The 15,098-nt window shown below is 38.7% G+C and overlaps 1 pseudogene; it reads right to left on the bottom strand.

Annotated features, from left to right (window-relative positions):
• Nucleotides 1-6,562: 6,562 nt before the first annotated feature.
• Nucleotides 6,563-9,357, bottom strand: LOC132022458 (large ribosomal subunit protein eL20-like; annotated as a pseudogene).
• Nucleotides 9,358-15,098: the final 5,741 nt, after the last annotated feature.

Below are 15,098 nucleotides of genomic sequence, written 5' to 3'. Positions count from 1 at the left end.
CTCTTCTCAGTATCCTTTCTGCTTTCCAATTTAATTGTTTCAAAGACTGTCATGTAGAAAGAAGAACGAATGGTGTCAGTACTGGAACTGAGAGAAAAAGATAATTCAGTCACCGCCAATGTGGCCCCACTTAGGCCAAGGATGCAAGGTCCTCTTAAGGGGAAGAGAGAAGCCTTACTGGGTGATTAGAACATGCCAGGCTCTTTTTTTTTTTTTAAAGATTTTATTTATTTATTTGAGAGAGAGACAGTGAGAGAGAACATGAGCGAGGAGAAGGTCAGAGGGAGAAGCAGACTCCCCGTGGAGCTGGGAGCCTGATGTGGGACTCGATCCCGGGACTCCAGGATCATGACCTGAGCCGAAGGCAGCCGTCCAACCAACTGAGCCACCCAGGTGCCCCATGCCAGGCTCTTTACATGAGCATGAACCCTTTACCACCACCTTGAGAAAGAAATAGCATTGAAATATCAAAGATAGTTGAACTTTTCTAAGCATGTGTGAAAAATCTTGGTATCGTTGGAAATAGGATCATTAATATAAGTTTTTATTCAATTAAAAGTTTTTATTCAATTAAAACCTTTTTAAACTGCTGTGCTATTACAATTGCTTCTGGAACAGACACAGGCATACCATCCTTCAGACCAAAGATAAACTATAAGGTGACGGAATTCTGAGGCACTGCCTCCACTGTTTACCCTGTACCCAGAAATGAACTGCATAGAGTTGACACTGAGTCAATGGCTGTCAATGGAAGTCAATGGCTTCCAGTGATGCCAATAAAGGGTGTGTGGAAGGGCCTGAGAAGCTCAGGGTTTGACATGCTGGATACATTCTTCTCTCTGCTCTATATACACATTGTACATATGTTGATATTTTATCTAATCACATCTCTTACCTCTACTTGGGGTAACAGAGCAAACAAATAATACAGAGTTTGAAAGTAATCTGCAAGAGAAGAGAGACTTGTCAAATTCAACATTTTCACATATTTTCTTATATATTTTAAACAAAGAATTCCTCCACTGAGAATCACTCTATGAAAATTGTCTAAAATATAAAATGGGTTTTATACATTAAGAAATTAATCACATTATTTATAAAGGAAAAAGTTAAAACTAAATATCTCCCAAATAAGGAGATGGCTCTTCAATCTACTACATACCTATTGAGTGAAATATTAAACCATTATTTAAAATTATCTGTGCAGTGAATTTTAATATTAGGGGCAATCTCTACATTATAATATTAGAGCAAAGGGAAAGCAATAGACTTACAAGCAAAATGGTCAAATTTTTTTTAAAAAGTTTACAAACCTATTCAGAAGGAAACACAAAAACAGAAAAAAAAAATCAAAATATTTGGAGAAGCCCTTCTGTATTTGCTGGAAAGTTGAGGGTTTTTACCTCTTTTCTTTCTGTATTTCTTGATTTTTAAGTAGTGGTCAGTATTTTTTGTAATTTAAAAATTATATAATGAATACCAAAAAATCAAAATATTATCCAAAATTATTGATGGGTCTTAAATTGAGCTCTCCTTTAGGATATATTCAGTCACCATTGTATCCCCAAAACCCAATATAGTGCTTTAAAAATAGTAGCCACTAAATATGGGTTTGCATGCTGAATTAATGGTTGGAGGAGGATCACGCTTAAAAAACAAAACAAAAAAAAAAAAAAAAAACACAAGCATATCTCTGAACCACAAACCATGAACAGCTGAGTTTTAGAATAAAGGGGCAAGAAATAGCTAGCAGTCTTTTAAAACCAAAACCACCTCAAAGCCTTCGGGCTTCCTATTCTAACCTATCATATTCCTACCTGTGGTAAGTAGATAGTGTGACACAAATGAAAGAAAGCTATTTGATTTCAAGCTTAGTAAATACATTTTTACATAAGAAAGCCAAGAGATTTTGTTATCACCTTTCAGGTACTATATTTACCTAAGAGTCTAGTTTCTTGCTTAGGTCTTAATATTATAATCAGCCTATAACCTGCTGGCACTGAATTATTAGCTCTGTGTTTAAGGCCTGCTACATTCCATTAGGTTCTTTGTACAGATATATCTCCTTTTGCAGATACGTTTATTTACATTTATTGCACTTTACACATGAAGGTCTGTGCCAACCTTGCGTCCACCAAACCTACTGGTGCCATTTTTCCAACAGCACTTGCTTACTTCCTGCCTCTTCGTTATGGTTCAGTAATTTTTGCAGTATTTCAAAATTTCTCACTATTACATTTGTCATGGTACCTGTGATCAGTGATTATGACTGGCTGAAAGCTCAAATGATGGTTAGCATTTTTTAACAGTAAAATATTTTTTAGTGAAGGTCTGTACATCATTTTTTCTAGACATACCACCATTATACACTTTATAGACTAGAATACAGTGTAAAACATCATTGTCATATTCACTGAAAAACCAGCAAATTTGTTTGACTCACTTTACTGCAATATTCCCTTCATGACAGTATTCTGAACTCAACCCTCAGGATCTTCAAGGTACGCCTACAATGAGAAGTGTCTTTCCTCTGCATCATGCCAGATCTAAATCAAAAGGCAGTAGATAATCAGCAGAGATTTATCGGATCCAATCAAACTGATTCACAGTTTGCATAATCTAATGTACTTAATAAGCAGACAAGGGCTTATGATTACAAAGGACAAGGAGAGCACTTTATCCTCTAGAGAACAAGGATAGATATTGTCCATCTTTGTAACTGATCCTTGAATTTCTGTGTCCCATTGCTGACCCACACTCTCCCCAGCCCTGCATCTGGTATAAGAATGGAAATTAAGATCTAGCATTATGTGTTCCTTGACATCTGGGGAAAAACAAGGGGGTCTGCATTGGTCTAAACATGAGTTTCCCTTTCTACCCTATTTCCATGGGTCAGGGCCCCTAGTTAAGGGGCCTAGTTACAGGACAAGGCCGAGTCCCTGCTTATCTCCTGAATAACAGGCTTCAGTTCCTTGCCAACTTAAAGAAGAACTACTCAAGCCAATGATATGCTTCCATGGAAACGGGGGGAGCATATCATCTTCTTGATACTACCAAGCCTATATCTCATAGACCTTGGTTCACTCTGTTCCAAAGTGCAACTTTTGGGTGTTTGTGTGTAGCATTCATGGCATGGGGAACCTCCAACCCTGGGCTGTGAGTATATGTGACATAAGCTGTTGTTGATCTCATCTGTCCAGTATAGGGGGTTGCATGTTGAGCCATCCCTGTAACTAGGACAGGCATCATTCCTTCATCAGTGTGGTAAATAGTAGGCATTAAGCACCCCAACACAGACACCTCCAGGAACAGTTACATGTCCTTGGCCATGAGAAGTATTCTGTTTATATCTGCTTTGATTCATTAGTTTTTATTTCACAGTTAAACTCCCTCAGAGAAATCTTATTAATTCCTCTTCTTTATAATAGGGATAGAGAGAGTTTACTTATGTTTACTCCTGGTCTGCCTACATATGAAAATCCAGTGTGATTAAAAAATCTTCACCATCTCTATTAAACTCAATTCCATCCATTGCAGACTTTCAGGCTGAACAGGACCTGGTGTCTCATACTCTGCATTCACTCCTCTGTCCCTTCTGATTTCTGATCTCATCTTCTTGTTTGCTCTAACCTAGCCACACTGGGTTATTTCATATTCCTTGACTATGTCAGACATACGCCTGCCTCAGCACTTGCTTTGACTGCCACTTCTTCCTGAAATGTGCTTCCCTCAGATAACTACCTGAATGATAACCTAGTTCAAATATTTTGTCTAACATCACCTTCTCCATGAAAGGTAACTCGATTGTAATTTCCATTTTTCTCTTCTTTACCACAACCTATCCTCTTGCTGTTTTATTTTTTTTTCCATTGCAATTATCAAACACTAGCACTCTACAGAATGCATTTGTATTTTTACAGTCTGTCTTTTGCCCAGTTGGTCCTTAAGTTCCATAAAGGCATGCATTTGTTCTATAAGGTAGCCCCTGCACTTATAAGTATGTATGTTTCAGAGTAAGAGCCCAGTAAATATTTGTGAATATTTGTTAAATGAGTATATTTAAATTAAGGATTTTTTAAAAGTTTTTGTAGGAAGAGTTCTTTCATTTATTAACATAGAATTCTGATATATATTTGTAATTTTAGAAAAGTTTTCAGTAACCCATTTGAGCCTCCTAATACACTATTAGCAGGAAATCCATCATATTTCTTTTTTGCACCAATTCCTCCAAATAAGTTTTACAGTTTTATATAGTTGAAAGTATGGCACGCCCTTCCAAGATATTAGGCATAGAATGAGGACTGGATTCTGACTGGTCTGTTACTGCAATTTTATTTTTACTGAACTGAAACTGGTCCATACGGTAGAAGTACTTTTACAGGCCTTGGACCCTCCCTAGGCAATGATGGTGCCCCCAAATAGGGCACTAAGTTTCTTAATTCATGTTGACTTAGCTACTGTTCACACTGGTTAATTTATTCCAGAGTAGTTTAGATCTAAAGGGATAAGAGTTCTATACTGCTTCAAACTTACTCTTCTCAATTTAATGTATATCTTTGTTTAAAGCCCAGTTTTCCAGCTTACACTCCTTTTATAGAATTTTTAAAATTTCTTTTATTATTATGTTCAATTAGCCAGTGAACAGTACATTGTTAGTTTTTTATGAGGTGTTCAACGTTTCATTAGTTGTGGCTTAGATTCTCCTTTCCCACATGTTATTTAATTCAGAGGACTGAAACGTTCCTTGAGTTGCCTCACACAATTGTAGAGGCTGGCAAGTCCACAATCTGAGAGTACGCTGGCCAGCTGGAGAGCCAGAGGAGCTGATGTTAGTTCAAGTCTTGAGTCTGAAAGCAGTCTACTGACAAAATGCCCTTTCTCTCAGTCCTCTGTTGCTCTTTTTTTTTTTTCAGTGAAGGCTTTTAACAAATCAGATGAGGCCCAAACATATTATGGTGGGTAATCTGCTTCAGTTAAATCTATTGATTTGAGTGCTAATCTCACCTAAAAAATGCCTTCACAGAAATAGAATATTGTTTGACCAATTATCTGGGTACTATGGCCTAGCCAAGTTGACACATACAACTAATCATCACAGGGCATATAGATTGGGATTCGACTATTTCTTTCTAGGAAACCCAGAGCTCTTTATTTAAATTGTCACTTTCACCACATAGATCTATTGATACCAGATGGGTATTGCAACTTTTTGACCATCAAAAAAGAAAGAGGGAGAAAAAAGACCTTGTTATATACTAAGCCACTAATAAATGTGTGCTGTGCATTTGCATACCAGAGAAGGTCCTCCAAGTGATCTTTTGTAGGACAAAGATCGGTTTCTCTGGATTAGAAATCCTGAAGATGTGACAGGTAAATAAAAATAAACTATAAACACCTAGAATTGAAATCAAGATGCTGATTGCAATTCCTGAATGAATGTTTTTGGGTAGGTTCTCAGACCCAAATGTTCATCTTTTCACCAAGTGGGATCATGTAAGCCAGGACAAACAAAACCCCTGAGGCTAATGGTGGTGTTCTTACTTTCAGACAAACTAGATGGAAGAACATTGTTTGGCAAGAGTAACACTCAACCAATTTATCTATGTATAACTAAGTCAGTTTACAAACTCCATCCCTGTGTCACATCCTTCTGGGTTCATAGGAAGTCCTCATTAAGTCTGTTAGGACTAAAACAGAGGATAAGTTTAGCAATCCTTTCTGATTTCTCTCTCAACGTAACCAACCAAAGTTGTTACCCCATGGTCTTATCAAAGTGTGATCCTTTACACAGTATATATATGAAAGAAAACCAGCAAATTATTTATATATTCAATTAATTTTGAATCAAGTAGATGGAGATCTGCTTAACAGCTCAAGAATACAGTTATATCTGAAAGTGGCTTAAGAAAAGAGAAGGTAAATGTAACAAAATGTCAAGGAGCTGAGAGAAAAGTGCTTGAAGAAAGTAAAATTTGGAATATAACATATATGGTGGTGGTTAAATTTTTTGTGTCAACTTGGCTGCCATAATGCCCACATATTTGGTCAAATATTCTGGCTGTTTCTATGCAGGTGTTTTTGATGAGGTTTACATTTAAATCAGCAGACTTATTTATTTATGTACTGATTTTATTTAATAGAGAGAGAGAGTGCGCGTGCATAAGTAGGCCTAGGGGCAGGCAGAGGGAAAGGGAGAAGCAGGCTACCAGGCTGAGCAGAAAGCCCCATGCAAGGCTCCATCCCAGAACCCTGAGACCATAACCTGTGCTGAAGGTAGCTGCTTAACTGACTGAACGACCCAGGCACCCATAAATCAGTAGAATTTTTTAAAAAGCACTTTATTGAGATATGATTGACCTGTGAAAAGCTGTACATATTTAGTGTATACAAGTTATGAATTTGGATATAAGTATACACATGTGAAATCATCACCATAATTAAGGCCTTCGACATATCTAACTCCTCCTAAAATTTCCTCCCACCCCCTTTATTAGTAGTAGTATTGTTTTTTGGCTTGTTTTGTTTTGTTTTTTCCCAACGAGTTTATTTGGACAGGGAGGCTCTACATCCTAAAGAAGGTGTTGGGACTCTTGGTGGTGAAACATGACTGGTGCTGGCCGTGCAGGATTCAGTGGGGCCCCGGAAACTTGATCTTGGAGTCGTGGAACCTCTTGACTGCTGCTATGCGGCCCTTGCTGGCTGGAAAGTCCTCCACTTTCCGGATCTGGATGGAGTGCGCCCCGGGTGCGGTGCAGGACATCCAAGTTTGGGTAGCACTGCCTGACCGCCCCTGCAGTGGGCCGTTCCGGGCGCCCCCGGTCCATGCGTGGGTGCCCTGAGGGAGTCATAGCGCAGCCAGATGAGCTTCTTTGCCTGCAAGAGGGACTTCTGGCATATCTGTCCACAGTACACAATTTCCCCTGAAGACTTCATATTCTTCAGCTGAGACACAAAGTACCAGAAGCAGGACTTGGCGACAACATGAGGAGGTGCAAAGATTCCCGTTCGATGGAGAGGAGGAGTGCGGCATTTGGGTGGAGCAGGCAGCACCCCACCACTTTGTAATTTTGCCCTGTGCTCCAGGCCTTCAGGACTCACTCTCCACTCTCACCTCCACCCAAGAAAGTCCCCCTTGTTATTATTATCATCATTATTGTTATTATTATTTTATGTGGTAAGAACACAACGTAAGATCTAGCCTTTTAGTAAACTTTAAGTATACAATACAGTATTGTTAGTTGTGGGCACTGTTCTGTATAGTAGATTTCTAAAATTTATTTACCTTACATAATTTAAACTTGGCATCCTTTGGCCATCTACCCTTTGTTTTCCCTCCCCTCACTCTAGTACCAACATTCTACTCTCTGCTTCTGTAAGTCTGACTATTTTAGATTCTACATGTAAATAAATTATATTGTATTTGTCTTTCTGTGTCTAAATTATTTTACTTAACCTTTTCCAGGTCCATCCATGTTGTCATAAATAGCAGGATTTCCTTCTATTTTTATTAGGCTGATAATTACTATATTATATGAATATACAAAATTTTCTTTGCCCATTCATCCATCAGTGGACATTTAGGTTGTCTCCATACATTGGCTATTATGAATAAGGTTTCAATGAACATGAGAGTACAGATGTCCCAAGATTCTGATTTTGATTCCTTCAAATAAATGCCTAGAAGGAGTGGGATTGCTGGGATTGCTGGAGAGTTCTCTTTTTAATTTTCTGAGGAACCTCCATACCATTTTCCTTAGTGGCTGCACCAGTTTACATTCCCACAGCTGCTGTACAGTCCACATATTCACTAGTACTTATTATCTCTTGTCTATTTTATGATAGTCATTCTAACAAATGTGGGGTGATATCATGTTGTCCTTTGGATTTGCATTTCTTAATGAATAGTGATGTTGAGCATGTTTTCATGTACTTGTTGGCCATTTCTTTAGAAAATGTCTACTCAGGCCCTTTGCCCATTTTAATTATATGGTGTGGTTTTTGCTACTGAGTTGTATGAGTCCCTTATGTGCTTTGGCTATTAACCCCTTATATGATTTGTAATCATTTTCTCCCATTCTGTAGGTTGTCTTTTTTGTGGTGTTGTTGTTAAAAGAGGTAAAGAGAGAGAAAGAATGGAGGGGCAGGGGGAGAATCATAAGAGAATATATTGGGGCTTAATCTCACAACCCTGAGATCTTGACCTGAGCTGAAATCAAGAGTTGGATGCTTAATGAACTGAGCCACCCAGGTGTCTCCTGCAGGTTTTATTTTGTTGAGGGGAGTCATCAAAATGATGCTGATGAAATTTGTAAATTCTTCTACAGTGGTCTGTATTTTAAGAGGTCTCACCGCCCCCTTCTTTTGCTTTAGTCTCTGTGGGCAGTGTTTTTGTTATATTCTGGGTTGTTTATACTTCAAAGACAAGAAAAGATTTACAACTTTAAAAGGCAGAGAAACAATTCTAGCTTTCTCCTATGAGTTTTGGGGTAATTACTGTTTCAAAGACAAAAGGATGCACCTGCCCGCCAGTCTTAAAAGTTTATGAAGAGGCCCTAACTGGGGTCAGTCATACGTACTATGCAGGTGTTCTCCACACCACATCACTATCTCAAGGCTATGTACTTGGAGCAGTCTATGGAATCAGGAAAGGCAAGTGTAACCCATATTCTAAGGACCAGGGAGAGGGTTAGGAGCCTCCAAGTGTCTGGGTTCAGCTCACAGGTGAATCAGTGGCCACAATGATGAGGAGAACAAAAGCAAGAGAAATGTAGCTTAAATTAAATCTCCCTGCAGATTACAGCCCACTGACAGATACTGAAACATGCATAATGTAACTTTCCTCAAGGAACTTGTGGCTGCCTTAGTGCCTTAGATTGATTATATTGAACTCCTCTCCCTGAGTAAGGGTTCTAAATATGCCTTGGTTTGTATGGATACTGTATGTAACCCAACTTAAGCTTTCCCTATTAATGTGCAAACCAGACTGCCACCATTAGGTCGTTAAAATAATGAAATAAAACCTATAGATACCCTCATGGACAAGGCAGTCCTTAGGAAAGACATTTCCAAAAGTCATGGCAGGCCAGAATGAGCAAAAGAACATGACATTGAATGGTGGTTTCATCTCCCATATTAACCACAGCAAAAGCGTTGGTAGGAAAGAAAAATGGAAAGTTAAAGCAACAGATTAAACTATTAACATGTAAAACCACCTTGGCCAGGTAGACTGCAGTACTGTCATAGGCTTTAATACATTTGAGTGATCAACAAGTAGGTCCTTCTCCCATATACCCGACAGAGGACCCATGCCAAGGCATCCAATACCGTGAAAGTATGGAAGTCATGGGAAACACCCATTTTCCTTATTCTCACCCTGGATCAACATATTATACTACTGAGAGCACACTGGAATTTACAATGGGACATCTTGCTGCGATGGGTGAGTTACTTCACACCTAAGGCGAAGGGGAACTACTCAATCTCCACTAGGATCTCATTGTCCTTCTTCAAGATGGACCTATTTAAATATTATACCTGAAATGGAGCATGCACCATGGAAAGAGGGGAGAAAGGTGGGGGTCCTGGTCTCGCATATCCCACCCCAGTCCATCTCTTTATGCCAGATGATGCTGCCTCTTCCATCTAACACGTATGGTATGTAAAACCAGGTTAGGTTCCTAAAACTACCAACCTTCCTCTTTCCAAGGTTAGATGGACACAATTTTCCACTTGTACAATAATTTGGCAGCTATCTTTGTCTTCTCAATTGGCCTAAGGATGGTATAGCACAAATTGAATCCTTTGCTAAATTCTCCAAGCGAGCCTTAGCTGATAGCCAACAAAACCTGTCTTTAAAGAACACCAAAATGTCTCTCATGAGAAAAGCTGTCTTTCAAAATGAAGACCCTAAAACATTATTACTCCCTTTCAAGAAAACATCTGTACCATAATCCAGACAGAATGTTGTGTGTTCATACCTCATGAATCTGCTATTGTATCCTTTTTATTAAGTCACACAAGGACATAAGTTAACACCCTGAGTGATACAACCCTCAGTTTAGGGGACTTGATAAAGCAATAGTCCAGGTCTTGGGGCTCTGAATGGAAAAAGTTGTCGCTGATTTTGGGAATTGTAGTCTAATCTGTTTCCCCTGGCATGTGCCTGATTTGTGGCTATAGCAACTGTCTCCTGTGCAGCCAGGTAGCCATCAAAAGAGACACTTCTATGTGAGTGAAACCCCTTGTTGACACTCAGGGTCCATGACAGAAGATGAGGGCATGTGAGATTGTAAGAGCTGCTTGCAAGAGGTGGAGTGTTGGGGAAAGTCATTGAAAAGATGACTTTCAAGATTTTGGGGGGAGGTGCAAAGATCCATTTGTCCTGCTGTTACCCCAGAGAAGACTTATATGCAAGTTCCCTTTGCTTCTTAAAACTGTCACCACCTACCAAAATGGAGGGGGCTGCCTCTTTCTTTGGTCTCTTCCTGCCCTCCATGTTCAGGAACCTCTTTCGGATTAGACCCAGGAAGCTCCTGAGGTTACAAACCAATAATGTTGATTGTTTATTTTGTTATGCAGCAGTTTTTAGTTTGTTGTAGTCTAACTTATTATTTTTGCTTTTGTTGATGGTGCTTTTGGTGTCACATCCAAAAATCATCACCAGGACCAATGTTAATGAGGTTGCTCCTATGTTTTCTTCTAGAAGTTTTATGGTTTTAGGTCTTATACATGTCTTTAATCCTTTTTGAATTAATTTTTTGTTTCTGGTGTAAGATAAGGGTTCAACTTCATTCTTCTGCACGTCATTATCCACTTTTCCCAACACTATTGAAGAAGATAAGCTTTTCCCATTGAGTATTCTTTGTTCTTTTGCCAAATAGTAGTTGACCACTTATGTGAGGACTTTTAACTGGATTACACTGGAGTTACTGATTATAAGTAGTTACACGTATAGATACATCTGAAAAGGGGCTCCTGGGTGGCTCAGTCAATTAAGCATCTGACTCTTGATTTCAGTTCAGGTCATGATCTCAATGTCGTGAGATCGAGCCTCACATCTGATTCCTACATTCAGTGCAGTGTCTGGTTGAGATTGCCTCTCTCTCTCCTTCTGACCTCCCCCCTGCTCTTTCTCTCTCTAAACAAAGGAAGCAAGGAATAAAATCTTTAAAAAAAGAAACATTTTAAAAAATTGGCAAATATTAAAGAAGTATATACACTCTGAAAAGTATTTTCTCTAAGAAGAAAAGAAAGTAACCTGCTCTAGGTGAGGGACTTGAGGACCACATTGGATGTTGGGATTCATAAATCTGCAGTGCAGTTCCATCAAATTGTGTACCAGGAAACACCAGAACTAGAAGGATATCTTTCCATCCAAGCTGAATATAGATAAAATAACCATCTTGGAGTAGATGAAAATATGTGAAGAATTAAGGCAATAGAATGTTACTCTCAAGTTTAAGAAGCAAGCATGGATGTTAAAATAACTTTATGAAAAGTATATAAAACAATTTAGGAGGCGTATGTTGCCCTCCAAAATGTATTTCTTTTAAATTTCTGTATAACAGGAAGAGAAAGGGATGAGAGGAACAATACTTAAACATGCAAAGAGAGCTGCCTGTAATGAGACAAAAGTGTAAGATGGCATTATGAGCATAGGGACCTAATCTTTCTGTTCCAGACACTCCAAGTCTCCAGTAGATCTGCATAACACAGTGTAGCTTGGATATCCTGCAGGGCAGTTGCTGCACTGCTGCTGGTCACACTGTTGGCAATTACTTAAGAGCTAAGGCAGTTAATGACGTCTCCTTTTTAGTCTATGAGAGCAAATATGCCCGAAATTTTTGTGCTTTCCCTCAAATTGGCTTGGAACATAACATTACAATTTTAGAAAATTCATCTACACAGTCATTTTCCAGAGCACATGGCTTAATCCTAGCAGATCGGGCCAGAATGGGCTCTACGTCCCTTCACATAGACATAGACAAAATTAGGTATGTATACTCATCAATTAGTATACATGTGTTAGTGTGTTGAGAGGAAGAATTATAGATAATTAGATAGCTACATCGCTCGATGATTGCTAGCCAGCCAGATATCATACATATGATAGATAATAAACAGATGATGATAGATGGATGATTAGATATAGAAGTCTGTATATAATATATAAGTTACCAATATCATGAACTTACTGATAATTTTTATTTTCTTTATGTATTTGTGATTTCTTCAAATTTTCTAAAATGAATATTATTATTTTATAAAATAAGTAAGAAATCAAAACTTTTAAAAATTTTTCAAAGCTGAAGAATTTTAGAGTGATGAACAGGTCAAGAATAAGCTATTTCTGGAAATGGCATAAGAAGAGAGATGATAAGTGCAATTGAATGTCCAGAAACTGAGAGGTAAGTTATGGTTTTTGAATAATTGTGGGATAATGGCAGAAACTAGGCTTTAAAAAAGGAAAACCGTTAAATGTGTGCCAAATTCTAGGTGAATATGGAGAAATAGTTTGGAGGCTATGCAAATGTGGAGAGCTGCGTGACTACAAGGAAAAAGATATCCTTGCAGCATGTAGAATAGAGCATGCAAACGACAGTGGGAAACTTACAGAATCTAACCACTGCTTTCTCCACTCCTAGAAAGTGACAGAATGAGGATTGTCTACAGAAAAGCTACAGATATATTCTATCCTTGGAGTAACGGAATGAGGTGAAGAGATGTTAAAAGTGCTACAGGTTTTATAAACGATGAAACTCATTCTGGAAGCCTGCCTGGAAGACAGAGCAGCGGCAAGGTGACAAGTTAGCCTAGGAAGAATGAGAAATTTTTAAAGTAGAGACTAAAATTTACCAAAGTAGCTTCCATTTGCAAACATAACCAAGCATGCCAGGACTTGAAAGAAAAAAATATAATTCTAGGAGAAAAGATGCAATTGTAGGAGGAAAAACAAGGAGAATGCAGAAATGGGAGATGAAAGTTTTCATGTACCTATGTTGTCTTGAACTATCTTCCTGTGTCACAGGAACTTCCCAAAGCAATCTCAAATATCTTAAAGCATGCATTTCCTAATGAATCATTGCCAAAGATGCTTGATATACCTTAGCTGCTGGGTACACACCTTAGAACATGTTTACTGTAGAAAAGGTATTTATCAGGAATAGCGATACCTTGTGAATGACACCAGAGCAGTAGAATAAATAAAATGAAACATGAACCACGAACCACAGAATCCAAGGAGCTCTATGAGGTTCTACATTGTTATTGCTTGTTCCTAGGAAATACGCTAAGTGGCAGGGAGTAAGGAAATTTATAGCAGAAAAGCTGATTAGGTGAATCACTGATCTGCAGATGAAAACTGTCTATGTGCATAAACAAGTCATAAGGAAATTACTGGCCCAAAGACCTAAGGAAATATATCTTCAGTTTACCTGTCAAAACTTTGTAAATAGCCCCCAAATGGTCTTACTCATATTCTCGATCTTCTTGATTAATACTTTGCTATTTATTTTAGTAAACAACCTTTATTAAAGTGAGAACAAGTGAGGGTCTGTTTTCAGTAAATGTTAGAATCAGTCATGAAGCTACAATATTTCAAAGCCTTGTACAGGAGTAGAAATAGCCTGATAGAAAGTAGCCGTCTAAAGACATAAGCAACAGTTCTAGTGATTGCTAACAACCTGGCTACAGGGCTGAGGGCTGAGAGAGAAAGAAACCAGTGAGGAAATGAGGAGAGGACATTAGATTTTAGAACTAACAAAGGGTAAAAGGGACGGGAAGTCTGGGGTTGCTAGCTGAAGCAAAGTTAGCTGGTAATGTGTGTGGTGAGAAGCTAATTGGAAATTGCTGGAGGAGAGGGAGAAAATAGAACCAAGAAAGGGAAAAGCTGAGTTGTGAAAATCAAACCTGCTTTCCACAGCACACCTTGTTAACCCCAACAGAGGTGCCGCTGAATGTATCAGGGATCTGAGCTACTGAACAATAGTTCTGTGGGAAGACTCTTTAGGAAGTCTTTGAGCCAAACCCACTTATTTTCCTAAGAAAGCTGAGGTCAGTGAGGCCAAGTTACTTGAAAAAAAAAAAAAAATCCCACCATCGGTTAATGCCAAAAAAGGAAATAAACTCAGTTTTCGTACAAGCAAGAGCTTTTATTTTCCCTCAAATCTCTGCTCCAGTTAAAGCATTTTTCAGTTGTTATTTAGGCAGAAGAGGACCAGGGCCAGGGAACGAGATTTGTCAGCAAAGACGGAGAGAAGTTGGCATCCCCTAACAGTGAGATAAATAAAGGATTCCAAGGCCTGGTGTTTAGAGGTAAAGCTCGTGTAAAAAGGTGCATTAGACAATTCAGAAACTCATATTACAAAACAAATTTCTCCAAAGCCATCTGTTCCCACCAGTTGTGTATGGAAGAAAGGGACAGGGCTTGCCGTATTTCATGTAAAAGGGTGTGGTCTGTACCAGATTACAAAGTGAGTCATGACTAATTTATACTTCTCTTTATCATTTCTTGTTAAAGCTGATATTAGAGGGGCACCTGGGTGGCTGTTGTTTAAGTGCCTGACTTCAGCTTAGGTCATGATCTCGGGGTCCTGGGATTGAGCCCCTGCATCCAGCTCCTCACTCAGCAGGAAGCCTGCTTGTTCCTGTGTCCCTCCCCCTGCTTGCACTCTCTTCTTCTCTCTCTCAAATAAATAAATATTTTTTTTTAAAAAAACCTTCACATCAGAGTGAATTGTGTCCTGCTCACTGTCTCTTCCGAAGACCCTATGTACTGTACATACTAATCAGGGTTCTATTTTCCTTACTGTTTCTCTAGCATGTTTCAGTCCGCTAATATTTACTTCTGATAAAATTCAGATGGCACAAAAGAAATGAAATCTTGCCATTTGCGACAACATGGATGGAACTAGAGCGTATCATGCTTAGCGAAATAAGTCAAGCGGAGAAAGACAACTATCATATGATCTCCCTGATATGAGGAAGTGGTGATGCAACATGGGGGCTTAAGTGGGTACGAGAAGAATAAATGAAAGAAGATGGGATTGGGAGGGAGACAAACCATAAGTGACTCTTAATCTCACAAAACAAACTGAGGG

This window comes from Mustela nigripes, chromosome 1 (genome assembly GCF_022355385.1).
Source record: "Mustela nigripes isolate SB6536 chromosome 1, MUSNIG.SB6536, whole genome shotgun sequence".
Taxonomy (NCBI): Eukaryota; Metazoa; Chordata; class Mammalia; order Carnivora; family Mustelidae; genus Mustela; species Mustela nigripes.
This window is presented reverse-complemented; position numbering and strand designations above follow the sequence as displayed.